This window comes from Chanodichthys erythropterus, chromosome 16, assembly GCF_024489055.1.
Source record: "Chanodichthys erythropterus isolate Z2021 chromosome 16, ASM2448905v1, whole genome shotgun sequence".
In the NCBI taxonomy this organism is placed as follows: domain Eukaryota; kingdom Metazoa; phylum Chordata; class Actinopteri; order Cypriniformes; family Xenocyprididae; genus Chanodichthys; species Chanodichthys erythropterus.
In genome coordinates this window covers 21,882,239-21,901,557 of record NC_090236.1, presented here as the reverse complement: position 1 = coordinate 21,901,557, position 19,319 = coordinate 21,882,239, and the positions used below count along the sequence as shown (strand labels likewise).

General features: G+C 44.4%; 1 protein-coding gene across 1 annotated transcript in view; it reads right to left on the bottom strand.

The window, feature by feature from the left end:
* slc44a5a (solute carrier family 44 member 5a) overlaps positions 1 to 19,319 on the bottom strand; it is a 110,978-nt gene that overhangs the window by 26,421 nt on the left and 65,238 nt on the right. The window lies entirely within an intron of this gene.

The following is a 19,319-nucleotide window of genomic DNA, read 5'->3' as shown; positions in this document are numbered from 1 at the left end:
AGAAAAGACATACGTTTAGTTTCAAACTCCATTGCTTCCTCCTTCTTATATAAATCTCATTTGTTTAAAAGACTTCCAGAAAACAGGTGAATCTCAACATAACACCGACTGTTATGTACAGTCGGGATCATTAATATGTATGACCCCAATATTTGCATATGCCAGCCCATGTTCAAGGCATTAGACAAGGGCAGGCAGTATTAACGTCTGTATCTGTGCACAGCTGAATCATCAGACTAGGTAAGCAAGCAAGAACAATAGTGAAAAATGGCAGATGGAGCAATAATAACTGACATGATCCATGATTACATGATATTTTTAGTGATATTTGTAAATTGTCTTTCTAAATGTTTCGTTAGCATGTTGCTAATGTACTGTTAAATGTGGTTAAAGTTACCATCGTTTCTTAATGTATTTGCGGAGACAAGAGCCGTCGCTATTTTCATTTTTAAACACTTGCAGTCTGTATAATTCATAAACACAACTTCATTCTTTGTAAATCTCTCCAACAGTGTGTAATGTTTGCTTTAGCCACAGAGCATAGCCTCAAACTCATTCAGAATCAAATGTAAACATCCAAATAAATACTATACTCACAGGAATTGATGCATGCATGCAGCATGAATGACGAACATCTTGTAAAGATCCATTTGAGGGTTATGTTAGCTGTGTGAACTTTGTTTATGCACTGTATAACTGCACTTATAGTCGAGAGCTCGGGAGGGCAGGGAGCGAGGGATTTAAAGGGGCCGCACAGCCTGAATCGGTGCATAGTTAATGATGCCCCAAAATAGGCAGTTAAAAAAATTTATAAAAAAAAATCTATGGGGTATTTTGAGCTGAAACTTCACAGACACATTCAGGGGACACCTTTGACTTATGTTACATCTTTTGAAAAGAAGTTCTACGGCACCTTTAAGGCACACATGTCATATTTTTAGGTCGTCAGAACTACAGTTATTTAATATGTTTGACATGCAGCTTCTTTCCGTTGACTGTCACTTGACCGTTAAAATTTAAATTGTCACTGCAGGAACCCAACAGCTTGGTCATTAATAAAAATAGCCCAATGATATTAAAAATGACCCAACATTTTTGGAAAATAACCCAGCATAGTGACCCAATATGTGTAACCCAACAGTTGTGATTATCCAACAAAAATCATACACTATTATTTGACATCACAGCCAAAGTTTTGAAACACATGAAAAAGTCTGTTTCCAAACACCCTTAAAATGGTGATTTTGGGTTTTGAATTAACCAACAATTAAAATGAACAGTTTCATACTTCACATAATCTCTTGAATTCATATTAAATTCAATGTGGTAAAAATGCCAATGTGAATGTAGAAGGTCTGCAAAGTTTTAAAGATGAAAGTGCACGATAAATAAAATTATTGTCTCCCAAAAGAAAGAAACAATTATGCCTAAAACTGCCTGAAGTCAGTCGTCAGTAATTCTAGTCTAACTTCCTGCACAAACCTACGTATGTTTGTAACAAATTTGCATTATGCCAGTCTTCATTGGTTGCCGGCAAATAACTTCGCCTTTGACCCTCAAACACTGTAGTTGTAGCTGAGACTGGAAGAGTTTGGTTCGTGCTGTCGACGTGTCGACAAGATGCTGTTTTCTGAGCTGTGAAAGCAAATCCACTACGCATTCACATTTAAAGCATTAAGGCCTGATCCTGGAATTGATACAATAAAACGTCTCGGTTACGTATGTAACCCTCGTTCCCTGAAGGAGGGAATGGAGACGTACGTCAGTAGTGACCGACGAATTGGGATATCGCTTAGAGAGCCCTATCATCTTCGTGTAAACTAAAACAAGCCAATGGAATTGGCGTGCGATATTTGCATAATGCGCACCGCCCCCGTCAGGTGTATATAAATAGGAAGCAGATGCAATCGCACTCTGTTTTTCGCTGAGGAGACAACTGGTGTCCGCGCTACAGCGAGGGTACAGAAACTGTGGCGACGGGACGTACGTCTCCGTTCCCTCCTTCAGGGAACGAGGGTTACATACGTAACCGAGACGTTCCCTTTCAGTCGGTCACGTTCGACGTACGTCAGTAGTGACCGACGAATTGGGATCCCAACTAAAGCGCCACAGTTACGAAACCCCTTCCAGTGCCCAGCGCAAGCTCAGCCGCCCATAGCACCGGCTGGCGGTGAAGGGGGCGAGCTTACACCGAGAGAGTCTACTGCTGTCTAACCACTACCCACTAAGTAAACTAGACACACTGGGAAAGCAAACCCCTAAGGGACGCTGCGGAGACCACTACCTACCCAATGGGGGAGGAGTTTACGTGGGAATACACACATGGACTGGCCCGGGGGGGCAGTACGCATATCGAGTCCCTGGGATGGCTCCACCTGGATAGGGGGAGACTCATCTGACAGGTGACAGCAGAGCTGGCTCTGCTAAGGGAAAGACACGGACTCGGCCCGTAGGGAGTTTTAAACCGTGGAAAATACACATATGGGACTGCTCACGTAGAGGGGTCACGACATATGGGCCCCAGCCAACAGACAGCGTCAGCGACGGATGTAGGCCTGGCATCAGACACTCCGCAATGTCCGAGCCGAAGGGGGAGGCGGAGGAACTCGACAGGGTTCGCCAAGCGGGGAACGCGACTGGAGTGAAAGTATGCACGTATCCGGCCAGTGGCGGGAATGGCATTGCAAGCCGACACTTAGAGTGGGTACAACACGTCTACCGACTAGTGGATGCGAGTACACGCGAGGATACCGGCTCTACACGTAGGCTATAAAACCTAGCGAACGTGTTAGGTGTCGCCCAGCCCGCAGCTCTACAGATATCTGTCAGCGAGGCGCCATGAGCCAGCGCCCAGGAAGAGGCCACCCCTCTGGTGGAGTGGGCTCTCAACCCGAGCGGGCAAGGCACGCCCTGGGATTCGTACGCCAAGGCGATGGCATCCACTATCCAGTGGGCCATCCTCTGCTTGGAGACAGCCTTTCCCTTCTGCTGGCCTCCGTAACAGATGAAGAGCTGATCTGAGGTCCTGAAGCTTTGCGTTCTGTCCACGTAAACGCGCAGAGCGCGGACGGGACAGAGCAAAGCTAGGGCTGGGTCTGCCTCCTCCGAGGGCAGCGCTTGCAGGTTCACTACCTGATCTCTGAAGGGAGTGGTAGGAACCTTGGGCACGTATCCAGGCCGGGGTCTCAGGATGACGTGAGAAGCACCGGGCCCGAATTCTAGGCACGTTTCGTCGACCGAAAATGCATGCAGATCCCCTACCCTCTTCAGGGAAGCCAATGCAACCAGAAGAACCGTCTTAAGAGACATTAGTTTCAGGTCGACTGATTGCAAAGGTTCGAAGGGATGACCCCGGAGAGCTGTGAGAAGGCGCACCATTCGACGAACAGGTTCCACTTCAGCGCGTAGAGATTCCTAGTGGAAGGAGCTCTAGCGGAAGTGATGGTGTCTACGACCGCTTGCGGGAGATCACTCAGAACCTCCGCATCCCGTCCAGGGACCACACGTGGAGGCTCCACAGATCGGGACGCGGGTGCCACAGGGTGCCCCGTCTCTGAGTCAGGGGGTCCTTCCTCAGAGGAATCGGCCAGGGAGGTGCTGTCACGTGGAGAATGAGGTCTGAGAATCAGGTCCGAGTGGGCCAGTACGGAGCCACTAACAGAACCTGCTCCCCGTCCTCCCTGACCTTGCACATGAGTTGTGCGAGAAGGCTCACTGGGGGAAACGCATGTTTGCGCAGACCCGGGGGCCAGCTGTGTGCCAGGGCATCCGTGCCGAGCGTGCCGCCGGTCAGGGAATAAAACCACTGGCGGAGGGCAGTTTCCGGGGAGGCAAGCAGGACTACCTGGGCCTCGCCGAAACGCTGCCAAATCAGCTGGACCGCCTGGGGGTGGAGCCGCCACTCGCCCGCAAGTAGATGCTGCCATGACAGCTCGTTGGCTGCACGGTTGAGCACACCTGAGACACGAGTGGCCCGAAGGGACCTCAGATCCTTCTGACTCCACAACAAAAGATGGCGGGCGAGTTGCAACATGCGACGGAAGCGTAGACCACCTTGACGGTAGGTGTACGCAACGGCCGCAGTGCTTAGTGAGCGGACTAGAACGTGCTTGCCTGACAACAGCTCCTTGAAGCGGGCCAGCGCAAGACGAACCGCTAGCAACTCGAGGCAATTGGTATGCCAATGCAGCTGAGGCCCCGTCCAAAGACCTGTCACTGCATGCCCGTTGTACGTGGCCCCCCATCCCGTGGCAGAGACATCTGTGGAGACCACAGCGTGCCTGGACACTCGTTCGAGGGGTACTCCGGCCCACAGGAACGAAGGGTCCAACCACCGGACAAGGGTGCGACGGCAGCTCGGTGTCACGGGGACACGGAGCGTGCCGCACTGCCACGCCCATCTCGGGACCCGGCCGCGGAGCCAGTGTTGAAGCGGTCTCATATGAAGCAATCCGGCTGCAGATGCCATATGCCCCAGGAGCCTCTGAAAATCTTTCAGTGGAGCCGCTGTCCTGCACTTGAGCGAGCTCAGGCAGTTCAACACCGACTGGACGCGCACCTCGGTGAGACGCGCAGTCCGTGCGACCGAGTCTAGCTCGAGACCGAAACAAGAGATCCTCTACCCGGGGGCGAGTTTGCTCTTGTCCCAGTTGACCTGAAGACCCAACCGGTTGGGAGCTACAACCATGTCGGGTAGGACTTTGTACTGACATGCCCGACCCTCGAACGCAGACCGACCTAGGAAGGGTCTGTGTCGAGGCAGAATCGAGACATGAAAGTATGCGTCCTTCAGGTCTATTGCTGCAAACCAATCCTGGGGACGGTCCAGGATTGGCCGTATCCCACCGCCCTTTTACGGTACAATGAAGTAGGGGCTGTAAAACCCCGACTTCATATCGGCTGGAGGGACCGGCTTGATTGTACCCTTCGCCAGGAGGACAGCAATCTCCACCCGGAGAACAGGAGCACTGTCCAACGACACCTGAGTGAAGTGGACAGCCCTGAAGACCGGGGGACGCCGGGCGAACTGAATCGCATAGCCGAGTCTGATAGTACGAATGAGCCAACTGGACAGGCTGGGGAGCGCTATCCACGCTTCCAGACACTGAGCCAGCGGGACCAAAGGCACCACAGACGCACCGGGGGTGGGGCAGCAAGGCAGAGAGGGACCCGACTCGGACGGCTTGAGGGCGGCCCGGAGTGGGGTCGGACTCTGCGAGGCAGCAGTGTGCATGGGAGACGGCGCACGGGACGCGGTCTGCACCATCACACTGCCACCTGCTGGCGAATGGGGAGGGAGCTGACAGCAGCGAGGCGGAGCCTGGCACACTGGCAGACACCCCTTGTTGTGACCTGGAGTTTGAGGAAACTGCTCCTTTTGTGGCAAAGTGGGTACCGCTGGACTCCGGAGAGCCAGCGGCGGTAGATGGACAGCCGCCACAAAATCCCCCCCGGCCCTCCTCCGGGGGTGGGAGAGCAGATGGAATACTCTCCCAAAGGGCAGGAACCTTCCGCTCCAGGTCGCCCGTCTCAGGGCCGAGTTTTCCCCGACCGCTTGCCACCTGGCTGGCAGAGACGGGCTGGGCACCACGTCCGCGCCCGGCACCCTGCTGTTTGGCTGGTGTAGGCTGCTGCTTTGCCAACTTAGCAGGGGCGGAGGAAGACGCAGGCGGGCGCCCTCGGCAACGAGCGGGCTGAGGCTGAGCCACGGGCGGCTGGGTGGAGGCAGCAGCGGACCGCCGTGGCATGACATGTCTGATAGCCTCAGCCTGCTTCTGTGCAGCGGAGGACTGTTGGGCACAGCTCTCCACCGCGTCGCCGAAAAGGCCGACCGGAGACACGGGGGAATCCAGGAACCAATGTTTGTCGGTCTCCCTCATGTCTGCCAAGGTCAGCCAGAGGTGGCGTTGCTGGGCTACCAGAGTAGACATCGCCTGGCCAACAGAACGCGCTGTCACCTTCGTTGCCCGGAGGGCAAGGTCAGTGGCAGCGCGCAGCTCCCCAAGCAGCTGTTGGTCAGGACCTTCCTGGGGCATCTGCGACAGCGCTTTTGCCTGATAGACCTGCAAAAGAGCCATTGCGTGCAGGGCAGAGGCAGCCTGCCCACAGGCACTGTAAGCTTTCTCAGTCAGACCGGCTGAGAATTCACAGGCCTGGGACGGGAGACGCGGCTCACCGCGCCAGCCAGCGGCCGTTGGACACAACTGCGTCGCAACAGACCGCTCGACTGGCGGGATCTTCGCGTACCCCCTGGCTAGCCCGCCGTCCAGGGAGGTGAAGGCGGACGAGGGACCAGGCCCTGTACGAGCCCCATGCGGAGCTTGCCAAGACCTGGTCACCTCATCGTGTACTTCCGGGAAGAAAGGCATTGGGGCGGGACGCTGGATTTGACCAGCGCGACCCCCCGCCAAGTACCAATCGTCCAACCGAGATGGGCCGGGACAGGGTGGAGGGTTCCACTCAAGCCCGACGCACAAGGCGGCCCGGGAGAGCACAGCCGTGAGCTCGGGATCCGACTCGGGCAACGCTACCGTCCCGGGCGGCAGCGCGTCCGAATCCTCCCCCGAGGACTCAGGCTCACCTTCCGATGCAGCGATCGACATCCGATCCGCCGCCAGCACACCAAAGGTAACGGCTGGACAGTCCGTAGAGGGCCCAGCGGAAACCAACGGTGGCACGATGGGTTGCGGTGCTGATGAGGCGGCAGGGGCCCGAGGAGCGTTTCCGCTCGGCGGGGAAGCCCTGACCGTAATCCTCCGGTCACCCTTCCTATACAGCGCCGTACCGTCATTCCGGTTCCCGGGGCCGGAAAAAACGGTCGTACGCGGCATAGGAGAGGGGACCCCCGCTTCCTGAGACTTCAGGAAGGAGAGTCTCGACCTCAGCATCGCGATAGTCATGTTCCCGCAATGGGAACATAAACCATCCACAAAAGCTGCTTCAGCGTGCAGAATGCCCAAACACGAGATGCAACGATTGTGCCCATCAGCAGGGACCAGGGAACGACCGCACCCATTAACGCACAGACGAAATGACATACTGTCAGGGTTCGTCTGTAAAGCTCTTTTAGAAGGGGAAGTCAACTCACTCGTGCTGAAGCACCCAGGGAGCGGCGCGATGTGTCAGGTACACCACTCCCTGACACACCGAGGAACCGGCCCAAATCGCTACACACGCACACACTCTTTGTGTTGCTGTGAAAACAGCAGTTTTCGAGCTTATAGCTCAGCTCCTCGGAGACTCGCGACCTCGCTGAACGTGCCCTTTCACCAGCACTGAAAGCTCGCTGTAAATCCTCTTCTGAGGCAATGTTTTAGAATAAAACAAACGAAGAAAGGAGTCTTCTAAAACAGGACACCAGTGAATGGCTCCGAAGCGAAAGACAGAGTGCGATTGCATCTGCTTCCTATTTATATACACCTGACGGGGGCGGTGCGCATTATGCAAATATCGCACGCCCATTCCATTGGCTTGTTTTAGTTTACACGAAGATGATAGGGCTCTCTAAGCGATATCCCAATTCGTCGGTCACTACTGACATACGTCGAACGTGACCGACTGAAAGGGAACTGATGCCATTGTTACTGTTCATATCACTGTGTATACAAGTGCTGAGGAAGCCCCCAGAGCTAAAATTCAGATGAGGGGTTTAGAAAAACTGAATCCTTTATCTAACTGTCTCAGACACTGAGAAAAGAGTTGCTGCAATGTTCTGAGAAAATTAGAAAGTGTTTTTTGACCTTGAATGCATGTAAACATATTGCCCTAGAACTTTTTTTTAAAAAGATGTAATATAAGTCTAAGGTGTCTCCTGAATGTGTCTGTGAAGTTTCAGCTCAAAATACCCCATAGATTTTTTTTAATAATTTTTTTTTAACTGCCTATTTTGGGGCATCATTATAAATGAGCCGATTCAGGGCTACTGGCCCTTTAATTCTCCTGCTCAATGTCCACAGAGCTCACGCTTGCCTTGAACAGTGTTGCCTTGTTCGTCATGCATGCGGCGGATTATGTGAGTATTGTATACTATTATATTGTTTACATTTGATTCTGAGGCTATGATCCGTGGCTAACGGCTAATGCTACACTGTTGGAGAGATTTATAAAGAATGAAGTTGTGTTTATGAATTATACAGACTGCAAGTGTTTAAAAATGAAAATAGTGACAGCTCTTGTCTCCGTGAATACAGTAAGAAACAATGGTAACTTTAACTACATTTAACAGTACATTAGCAACATGCTAACGAAACATTTAGAAAGACAATTTACAAATATCACTAAAAATATCATGATATCATGGATCATGTCAGTTATTATTGCTCCATCTGCCATTTTTCACTATTGTCCTTGCTTGCTTACCTTGTCTGTTGATTCAGCTGTGCAGATCCAGACGTTAATACTGGCTGCCCTTGTCTAATGCCTTTCATAATGTTGGGAACATAGGCTGGCATATGCAAATATTGGGGGCGTACACCCCGACTGTTACGTAACAGTCTGTGTTGTGTTGAGATTCGCCTGTTCTTCTGAGGTCTTTTAAACAAATGCGATTTATATAAGAAGGAGGAAACAATGGAGTTTGAGACTCACTGTATGTCATTTCCATGTACTGAACTCTTGTTATTTGACTATGCCAAGATAAATTCAATTTTTCATTCGAGGGCACCTTTAATAACTTATATTACTACAAGTTTCCCCCCTTTTCTAAAAATTAAGACCTAACATTATTTTAAACCTTTCACTGCGTGAATATTTGCTCAGAACAACAGGAACTGATAAAGAGCTGGATGAAAGAGAACTTAAAACAGATGAAGACACGATGACTGGCTGACTGAACATTATCCCTTACGTATGCAATTTCATGTACTGAATATCGACCAAAACGTCGATAGGATGTTGAGATTAGGCACATCTTTCAAACGTGAGCTGATAACACTGAGCAGCAAGGTCACATCTACTGCTACTGCACATCTAATACTCTGAAGATGGAGTCGCACATGCACATCTTTGACAAGGTCGACAGTGATATGGAGAATAGAGAAGAAGAGCAACTCTACAAGTAAGAGAAAGAAAGGCAGAGACAATGTGCTGTGTTAATCACATGTCAAGCGCCAAAGAACTCATCAGGCCTTGAAAGTACTTTAATCGAAGTACTTCGGAATCAATAAGTTCACTGTACAGTTTACAACCAGTTGAACCTGGTTGAAGATTATACACTCTTAGAAAAAAAGGTTCAATGGGGTTCTATATTGAAGCAGGAGCGGCTCCTGGACGTAAATTTAGGTAGGGCAGATTCTGGGTCTTAGCGCTAGTTTATGATAAACATTTTGTAAGCTTTATAGTCTAATCACTGAACACATTTTTGGCAGAGATTGTGTTATTCAGCCTGAGGGTGGCACTCTAATGATGGCTTTAGTACACATGACACATGTATAGAATGCCATCTTGTAGTATTTATTGCCTCTGAATATTGTTTTAGAATGTTACAACTTGTGTAGGAATTCCAGTGAGGAAAACAAAGTCATGTCTATTCTCAGAACAAATATAAAACAAACACAACAGAACTACTGTATATAAAGGCTATTCACATGAGCATGTTTAAACTAAAGGATTTATACTTCGATTAATTTGCTACTCCACACTAGGTACTGACATGAGGCAGACTAATAGCTGAAGCGGATTAATGTCGTCATGGTCTAGAGCGAGGTTTACGTAAGGTAATGTGAAAATAAGCAAGGCAGCCTGAAATCTGCCCCGATGGCTCTCAATTAGAGCATGCTGCAGTTCCATTTTTCACCACAGATTTACATTGGAAAGTAGTAAATTATTCCTGCGCAAATGCTACCATTACCCATGGACCAATCAGAACCTTATGAAGATTTACTGGTCTTTCAGAGGAAACTGAATTTGGTCTACCAGCTAGACCAGCACTATACCAGTTTTACCAGCAGGGCCTATATGGTCAATATAAGATTAATTTCTAACATTTTACATTTCTAATCAATCTGTTTTAAAAGACAACATCTAAATTCATATATTATATATGGTCCTTAATTGTAGTATTATTATTCTGCTTATATTTAACCATGTTTATCACTCGCTTTTTTAATTGCTTACAGATTGCTTTCAGATTCCAGTTATTATGAGAAATGGAGATTCCACAGTTTGTTTGTTTATTTTGGATTTATGACTTATCCAGCTTTCAAACATCCTATACCAAACTTTTTATCTTTCATTTGTCTCATTTTATGATTTATTTGTGTTTTGCAAAACAGACAGATAAACATACTCTTAGTAAGCAGGTTGTGTCTGGATATTGCACTAAAAGACCTTCTTCAGAACTCATAAAATAAATATTTGCTTGTCATATTTTGAAGCTGAATATGGGCTGGCAGTAAGAAAATTGCACTGCTGAAAGCAGAAAGTAATTATAAATGTCTAATTCTCTTGCTGGAAACAAATTACTTTGCTTGCCTCTCAAAGGGTTTGATGAAAATGATTCTTTGGAGGAGACAGCTGTGTCTGAGTAATTTCAATAAGAGCATAGAGGTTGAAAGGTGGAACTTTTTAAAAAAGTTCAAGCTCTATACACATCTCTTATTACAACAACATACAAAACAATTAAGTATTCAATTATTATAGTGTGACCTTTCATATAGAAAGATAAGGGAAGATGCCACCCTCATGATAAGTGAATTAAGCATGTACTGGATGATGATGCATCCTTGGAAATAATGAAGGGAAATATTAAAGGGGTGGTATAATGACATTTTTACAAGATGTAAAATAAGTCTCTGATGTCCTCAGAGTGTGTATGTGAAATTTTAGCTCAAAATACCCCACAGATCATTATTTATAGCATGTTAAATGTGTCACTTTTTGAGGGTGAGCAAAAACGCTCCGTTTTTGTGTGTGTCCCTTTAAATGCAAATGAGCTGCTCCTCCTAAGCAGAGAGTGGAGTTTCAAGAGCTTGTTTTAGCATCAGGTTAGCAGCTCACAAAGACTGTTCAGCCTTTTATGTTCAAAACGAAGTCAGACAATGATGGAGAGACTCAAGAAGAACACAACAGGATGTTTCTGAATGGTTAGTTGCTTAATTTACGTTGCTGATATGGGATATCTTAAAGTCATTGATTAGTATATTCTGTTATGATAATCTATAAATCGTTCATGTGGGAACTGTTGTAAGATGCGAGCCAGAGAATATATGCTGCATGAAGATTGAACAGGTATAGTTTAGTTTAATTACAGTTATAATCATGTTGACATCTTGCTTTTATGTACTGTATTGCAATAACATGGCCTCACCCCTTTGTTGTGTGTTCTTGGGGGGCAGGGTTTATGTACATTTCAGGGTTAGTGATGTCACTACCCCAGGAAGAAGCTTGTTGTAGTCCCTACCAGCCGTTTGTTGTAGTCCTTAAAAAGCAATTTCTTTAAAAGAAAATATCTCCCTTTGCTTTGAACTTTGAGCGTCTTAACTTTGCAGATGTTGTTTGTGCTCTAACAGCAACATTACACACTAACTAAAGTTAAAGGTGCCCTAGAATTAAAAATTGAATTTATCTTGGCATAGTTAAATAACAAGAGTTCAGTACATGGAAATGACATACAGTGAGTCTCAAACTCCATTGTTTCCTCCTTCTTATATAAATCTCATTTGTTTAAAAGACCTCCGAAGAACAGGTGAATCTCAACATACCAACGTTACGTAACATTACGTAACATATGTAACGTACATAATGAACCACCCCTTTAATAAGGAAAATAAATAAATTAATTCTACAGGATGTCCGAGTGACATGTGTATTGCGTTCTTTAATGGTCCGCCTGGAAACAAATGCCGTGATGCCAAACCCCCTTATGGAAGAACGCTGTCGTGTTCACAACTGTGACAACGAGCTCTTACCAGAATCAACTAAACATAGGATTTTCAAAAGTATGTGAAGTTTGCGGCTCCATTGTTGCAGTAAACTTGCACAACATTCTTGAATTTATTAGATGCACGCCGGTCTGTTATTGTAGGGACATCGATTTCATGCCCCTAAACATGATGTGGAACAAAATGAACTGTGATTGGTTGTGTTACATGTCAATCAAATGTACTCTTGGGCGGTCCTTAGCCAATGAAAGCTGCGATAGAGTCCAGATCTTCTGCCGTCAGTCTGAAGGTCTGGCTATGCAAGATTAGTAACAGGGAAACTCTCAGAATTGTAGCAATAGCACACTAGACTTCAGATTAATAAGAGTAGAACCAATAAATAAATGTGCTGAGATTAGATTTATTGACAATAAAAGTTAGGACATCTTACCCCATCTTCCTCTAATTCACATATTCATAGTCATAGTCATACCTTACAATAAACCTTGAAGGTCTTCAGCCTAGATAGAAGTCTTGATTTAGTCATGCTTTACTAATCACGGTCTGATTGATAAAACCACGGGCAGCCGGCCAAAATGTCAAGGCCAGACTGCATGTGACCCTGCCTTAAGTTCAGAATAGGGTAGCAAGAGGTAGAAATATCCATGTCTGCCAAATAAGATCTCTTCAATGCAAAGAATGGCTATGCCTGATTTTCTATACTTTTCAATTGCATTTTAGCTACACACAAACATAAGCAAAATAAGTTTGCAGTACATATACCTAGCTGAAAATGAGGCCTTGAGAACAGGCTCAAATAAAGGCTTTACAGAGGTACAAGGAGAAGTATTATGACCATTATTAAAACAATTACCCTTAACTTGCACCTGAGAATGATGCATGATTCAGACATTTATGAGACTATTTATACAGACCCACATTCTCATGCCAAGGTTACTCTAAACCTGGTTTGATTGAGGTCAATCTCACCGCCCTCCAAACGTAAAACCTTAAGCCCACCTCCTCTGTAAATAGATATGGAAGGGCAGGAGAGATTTCAAACACATAAGCCGATTAGAGCTCATTATCAATAGCAGCAGGTGGGTCAGTGCTCTACTAAACACTGAGCTCAGCATAGCCTCAGTCCAAATGTGTTGCTCACTGCTAACCAATTTCACATAATGCTTAATCGCATTGTTCAACTAGTTTCAGGGATATTTCTGTTCCATAAATGTTTTCATATTTAGGGTTAGATTTGTTTCAATCACTAACTGTAAGTATTAAACTTTGATGTTTAACTTGTCTTGCACCATTTGTGCAATCATACAAATTATATATTTTTCTTCTGGCGAGAGAAAAAACACAAAAAAAAAATCCCCTAGACTTCAACTCAAGGAGGAACCTCAGCCATATACCAGAACATCACAGAGATTCTTTTGACTTAGACTAGTAAGCAAACATCCAGAACACCATAGTAACTACCTGGAAATCGTAGAAACAACCCACAACATTCTAGCAACCACCTAGTAACACCCTAACAACCAGCTTGCAATGCTAGCAACTACTTAGCAGTGTGAGAAACCACTCATAACATTATAGAAACCACATATGAACACCCTAGCAATTAGCTATCAATGCTAGCAACCACATAAAATGTTAAACCACCCACAATATTCTAGCAATGACCTAGTTACACCCTATCAATTAGCTAGCAATGCTAGCAATCACCTAAAAATGTTACAATCAACCCACAACATTCTAGAAACCACCTATCAACACCCAAGCAATTAGCTAGCAAATGTTAGCAACCATGTTAGAAACAACCCACCAGATTACTAAACCAATGTTACAACCCACAACATTCTAGCAACCACATAGTAAAACCCTAACATCCAGCTAGCAATGCTAGCAACTACTAGAAAACACCCATAACATTTTAGAAACCACCTATTAACCCCTTAGCAATTAGCTAGCAATAACAACCACCCAAAAATGTTAGAAACGACCCACAACATTCAACCACCTAGTAACACCCTAGCAACCAGCTAGCAATGCCAGTAGCAACCTCCTAATAAAGCTCAACAATAGGGTGACCAGATGTCCCATTTTTCCCAGCACAGGCCTGTATAGTGTCCTGACATGAAAAAAATCATGTTTTGTCCTGTATTTCTTCTTTCCTAAATTGTATTTGCTAGGTAATCATTTTAAAAGCGTGTTGTAGTCTTCTGTCACGCAAGAACGGCCTAATCAATGGTAGCCAATCTCGTCATAATATATTTTGGAGAACAAAATTACCATCAAATCACAATTCATTATCGATTAACTTGCAGCTAGTGAAGGTGGGATATTACATAGCAAGATGGAGATGAAGTCAGATGTGAAGATGTCAAAAAAGCATGCGCGTACATTTAACGCAGATCTTCATCAAGTTATTATGCACAGTAAGTTGTGAAAAAAGAACTCAATGTGCTATCACGCTGAATGACATACATCAGAAGTGGTCTCTCAGACAGCACACGATCTCGTCTGAGTGGTCAAATACAGACACAGTTGTTAAAATGCCCATCAAGTGGAGTATCTCACGTAAATGCAGTTGGTTATGGCTTAGGCACTCTGTAAAAAATGGATAGCGATATCTATGTGTCATATTAGATCCTAACATCCAGTACTAAATTGACAGCAGCCTAAAATACCAGTCTCTGTCATTAATGTTAATCAAATAACAAAAGATGTTAAATAAACCTACTGTACCTGAAAAATGTAGTTTTGTTAATTTATAACTCTTATCGTATTTTTGTCCTATTCTGTGTAATTGGCTTCTTTGTTCTTTTTTATGTAACAAAATAAAATAACTATATGATAAATATCGTTATCATGAAATTAAATTTGTCATAAGAGATATGTCCATCCCATCCTGTATTCCACCATGAGAAATCTGGATACCCTACCTAACAACCACCCACACCACTCAATAAGCAGTATACGCTAGAAAACACCCACAACACTTTAGCAAACTGGCTGACAATTATAGCATCCACCCACAACACCACAAAAAGCATCTACCAGTACTTTAACAGTATTTTAAAAGCATACAGTCAAGTTGTTGGAAGAAGTATAATGATTTTTACAACATTGCAGGCAGTTTTCATGAGAAAGTCATTGATATGGTAAAATACCAGATGTCTTTCAACCAGTCTCATCTGATGTTCTTAGGCTCACTTGTGATTACTTTACAATGATTTTCTCAAACTCAGAATCGATTGGTCAGTGAAAATGCGCTTTAGAGATCTCAAGGATGAACAAAGAAACAGCAGACAGCTTCATTACCTGGTCAGAGGTGTCTGAGAACCAGCGTGAGGAACTGCATTCAGTTGAGCCCTCCTAAGCTCTTATAAACACATCTCTCTCTTACTAAATAATTCAACTGTTTTTCTCGGTCTCTTCCTGTATTTCATTTTTTGCACTTTTGACCTTTTTCTTTGTTCTTACCTGCTTCTCAGCTCTACCGACTACAACAAGCAGCTGAACTGACTATGGACTTTAGATTCTTTTCCAACACTCCTACATAAAAACACTCCTTCACACCCAGCTCATGGAGACACACACCTTCAGACTGACTCCCGTTGTAATACATTTCTTGTCAATTATTGCAGTCTCTCCATCTCTGTGCTGCCAGTGTCTAGATTATCTTCATGCTCCTCCAGCACAACTTCACCTGCTATTCTGCCATCTACAGAAGCCACTCTCATGTCTCATCTCAGAGACGTTTCTAAAGAGGTTCGCTCATCAGCTCATATGCCCTATGGATTTCACCCTCAGATACGCCAACACTGGAACTGAGAAAAATGGCTTATAACTTTTCTGATTCAATTTTAATTTGACTCTAGATCAATTTTAATACCCCGTTTTCTCTGAATCTTGTTGCCAAATGTGCCAAATGCATTCTGTCACAGGACAGATCATAGAGTCCAAACCAGACATGATGTGATACAGCAAAAAGTGTTAAAAATATAGAGTTTTGTTCCAATCAACCATTTTGCCAGCCACTTTGTTTCTAATGGACCCTTCGCTAAGCCCCGCCCTCCTTAGTTACTGTTGCTATGCCTGTCAAGCTTTCGAGCCTGGCAAGTCATTTACAGTATGTATGCACCGGTGTCAGACATTTTCAAGGAGATAATTAGTCATTTTTTGGCGAACAGGTGAAATATCTGAGAGAGCAAGACAAAAGGGACTGCAGTATGCATTCGAGGGATATATCCACGACATAATATGCAACTGATTAGAAAATAATTTGATCAAAATTGAAGCTAAAGCTCCCAGCGCGAGCAGCAGCCGCCTCATACGCTGACATTTCAAATGTGAAACACACAATTTATTGAGGAAAAGCTTTGTTCATCCACAGCAGGTTAAGTGAAATTTGTGAACCTAATAATAACCGTAAGTCTTGTGGAATAAACACAAGACGTTAGCCTGGCCACTTTGCAATGATAACATTCTCCCGCTTATATTTTTAGCAGGCCAGGCTAACGTAACTCCGTCTTGCCTTTAATTATTTTATTTCACGTCTAAATATATGAATTATGAACAAAAAAACGTCATTCTTTCCAAGCAATGATGTGCTGAGTTAGCTAGCTAACCTAGCCGTCAGATTATCCTACCCGGGCTTACTGCAAATGCATTCATCAATATTACATCATTGTTGTCATGATAAATAACACAAAATTACTGTATTTGCATTATTGTAAGGGTAGGTTTAATGTTGGGTAGGTGTATATGTTAAGAAAGCCATAAACCATCACGCTGGAAGCACAATCTGATTTCGGATTTTTCGGATTTTGCTAACGTTACCCACTGTTTCAATGGGAGGTAGCAAAATCTGACAGGGTAGCACAAATTGTCAGAACACCGGCATTTCTCCCCTTGGGTTTTAGATTTCGCTCGAAAGCTTGACAGACCTCCCGCGCCTAGTAACGGTTGCTCAACCACGATTGGCCTGTGGCGGTTTTCGGGCGTGGCTTAGCGAAGGGTCAATTCTCCCAGTAACTTCAATGGTTTGATCATAGGATCAGGATGTACAGTTTACAGTATATACAGTTTTTACAGTAAACCCTATGCCAAATTCCATTAATTGTTATCCATCTCTTGTACAATACAATATATGTTCAAAATAAGTTAAGTCCAAGATAAAGAACTTGTGGCATCATGTTGATTACATTCAAGATAAAATTTTGACCTGACGCTTTACAATAGAAGTGAATTGGGCCGAAGCATAACCATTAAAATTCTTACTGTTTCAACAGTATAGTAGCAGCTCTATATATCACAGCTGTGTGTGTGAGTCCTTTGAGGGACGGCAGATTGACTGTGCTGATAACAGGCAGCAGAGTACTCTGACTGGCTCCAGTCGAGTACATGTGTTTCTCCCTGAATGAGACTGCTGCCCATGTGCAAGGACTATTATACTCATGTAATGATGTGGTGTTACACAAAGGATTCATTCTGAGGTCTGAGGGATTTACAGCACAGTCACTAATCAGTGGGCTAGCTTGACAAGGCTTAAGAAGTAGGAGTAGGAGGTAGACAGGAAATAAATAATAACCCTTTTTAATTCAAGGGCATTCCATTTAAAATAATGACTTGAACGGCACTCAAAGTCAAATATCCGACTTGTGAATTCAGGGTAGGTCCATCAAACCAGGCCTCAGTGAGAAGCATCACTTGACACAATTGGAAAGATGCTGTCTACTGACGAGCTATCGGGAAATTAGGTTTATACAACACACTCATGGCAGTTTGAAAGTATTTTGAATTTTGGCAAATTGGTGGCTAAATTGTATCAATTCATACAATCTCATTTGTATGTTTTATATGATTTGCTTATTTCCAACTGATGGTTATGTTTAAGGGGTGGGGTTTAGGGTGGACCTTCATGCTTACTTTTTTAAATAAAAATCAAACCAATTGTTTCCAAATGAACCACATCATACAAATTTATAAGAAATCACCACCTCACGTTTTCACACAAGATTGGGTTGTGTTTATAATGTAATATATAAAGATACCTTTTTTAACTTTTCGTGAGCATTTTGTGTTCATTACTTTTGTTTTTGCCATAATTGACAGAAAAACACAAATTGAGTCACGCCGCCATCGAAAATTCCCAACTATGTCTGGAATGCGTGATAAGACAGAAATTAAAGATGGTTGTGCAAGATAATAGAGTGCCTCAGGGATGACGCATTTTTGTAGGCAAAAACCGGAAGCGAGTTAGTATTTTAGGACTTCCGGTTCCAACGCCGTAAAGTCTATGGGTTTTTTGAATGGGTTTTTGCTAAATCGCCTGAAATAAGGTCTGTGGTAAACAAAGCCTCTAAATACTTTCACGTTTTGATCTATGACATAAAACACGCCAGTTATAAACAACTTGTGATTTTTTTAAACCTTTACTGTGTCTTAAAATCGGCGGTTGCTAACAAATTGCTAAAAGGGACTACTTCCTTTGGCGGGGACTTTAGATGTCATCATTAAAAACGGGACATTTGGACAGCATTTCTCATGAAAAAGTGGAAAAGTATTCATCCTCAGCACAGATCATAATCAGCGAGTATGTTTTTAAATAAAGTTGTTTTTTTAAATAAAGTTTGAGGAAGCTTGGTGGTGGTGACGTTGATCCGCGACCATGGTGTGCTGTAGTCCGTTTATAGCCTACTGTTAGCCTTTTATATCTGACGACTTTATTTAGGCTTCAAAATCTATAAATGTTGTGTTCACTTGTAAAGATTATCTTAATAGACAAAACGTGTAAGTGTCATAACCCTTTGTTAAACACAGAGCTTATTGTCTGCGATGTTCCAAAAGTCTATGGGAAAAATGCATAGGCTTTCAACCGAGGGAACCCGTGCGCCGCTAACTTCCGGGTTGGCCTACAAAAACACGTCATCCCTGGGGTACTCTATTGGGAAGCTATAATGAGAGCAGGAACAAATGACCATAAAAGGACATAAACATCTGTAGCATACTGCACAAAATTTGGCAAGCTCTAATCTGACTGGCTGACTTCACGCAACTCTGAGAGTACAGGCACATAGGTTATTTTAGCCAGTTTAACTTCTGAACTTCGAATATGACTGTCATATACTTCCCATTAGCCAAGCTCACTGACCTCATTCAATATGAAACCAATGGGTGAGACAAATCGAACCATCATACATGAAGAGAAAGCGTAGAATAACTTCGGCTTTGCTGTACATAGTGCGATCTATAATTACATCTCCAGATATCAAAAGCCAATCGCTCCTGTCTCCCTCTTCCCACTTCAATGGAATATAAAAGGGGCTGGTGAAGAATTTAAATGGCTGAAGAAGCATTCAAACCTCTGCCAGGGAATTATTCATCCCTAATTTCTCCTGCTAAAGACTCAGAATGAAGAAAAGCAATAGACATTCGAGGGTAATGTCTTGT